The following is a 1,253-nucleotide window of genomic DNA, read 5'->3' as shown; positions in this document are numbered from 1 at the left end:
GGATTGAGAATTGGATTAAGGATGGTTAGGAATTGGCCAATCCAAGAAGTGGCAACACTCTTCTAGGCATGTTCAACTGCGTGTTTAAAGCCGAGAAGTGAGCAGAGGAGGTTTCAATGGCTGAAATTAGGAAGTGACTGCGGGGGGTGGTGGTGGTGTGTGGAACATGAGGATGGAGAAGGAGGTAGGATCCAGTTGTGAAAGAAAAGGAGGAACTATAACACCCAGAGTTATTAAATTAGGCTCAACAGGGAGACTTCAGGGAGTCCACACTCCCTTTGAAACTGTATGACAAATTTCATTCACAGAAGGTCAAAACCATTGCTTTAAATGTAGCGCAGTGGCAGTATCGTAGCCAATGAGGTTTATCCGAGGCGCGATTATTGCTAATTGAAAACTTTTCCCTAAATGTACCTAAGAAGAAGTAGGAATGACACAATCATATTAACCGGTTAGAATGATCTTGGGCGCTCTGAGGATGCGTTAGAGGGATGACCACTGTAACTGGGAGACCCTTAGGGCACTCTTGCCTGGTCGAAGCAGGAGGAAATGAGAACTGGAACTAGTCAGTGGACGTAGAGAGAAGGGGACAGAGAGGATAGGCAGACAAGATAAGACCTGAGGTCTGATATGTATGGGGGAGAGAAGACAGCATGCAGAAGGACACCAGGGTTTCTACCTTGAACTTCAGGGTAGATGGGTTGTGGTGATCTTCCCTGAGATTGTATGGCACCGTAGAGTTTATGCAGTATCTTTTTGTAATATCTTTAATTTTAAAGTCCTTGCTTCTGAAGTGTATCTTGTTTTCTGCATATTACAAATGTGCAAACCATGTTTTGAGGACTTTAAATGGCCTTTCCAAAGTCACTCAAAACCATGTTTTCTGACATTAAGTCTAGTGTTTTTTCCACCACACATGTCAAGGCAGCATTTGAGGCAAAGTAAAAAGGACTCACTGTAACTATTACTAATGATCAGTCATGATTATATGGTGGTTTTTTTTTGGGGGGAGGGGAAATAATTTCAAATTTGCAAAAATTGCAAAAACAAAAATAGTACAAGAAATGCCCAAACACCCATTACTGGATTCACTTGTTTTTAATGTTTTGCTCCATTTGCTTTATCATATGTTCTTTCAGTATTTTTTACAAACCATTTGGAAGTAAGTGACCTACATTATGACTCTTTATCCCTAAACATCTCAGTGTCTATTTCCTAAGAATGAAGATAATTTCTTACAAAATTATTGTTCA

At 40.4% G+C, this 1,253-nt stretch overlaps 1 pseudogene; it reads left to right on the top strand.

Moving 5' to 3' along the window:
* The first annotated feature begins 329 nt into the window (after positions 1–329).
* LOC116594536 lies at positions 330–414 on the top strand (annotated as a pseudogene).
* The last annotated feature ends 839 nt before the right edge of the window (positions 415–1,253 follow it).

This window comes from Mustela erminea, chromosome 6, assembly GCF_009829155.1.
Source record: "Mustela erminea isolate mMusErm1 chromosome 6, mMusErm1.Pri, whole genome shotgun sequence".
Taxonomy (NCBI): Eukaryota; Metazoa; Chordata; class Mammalia; order Carnivora; family Mustelidae; genus Mustela; species Mustela erminea.
This window is presented reverse-complemented; position numbering and strand designations above follow the sequence as displayed.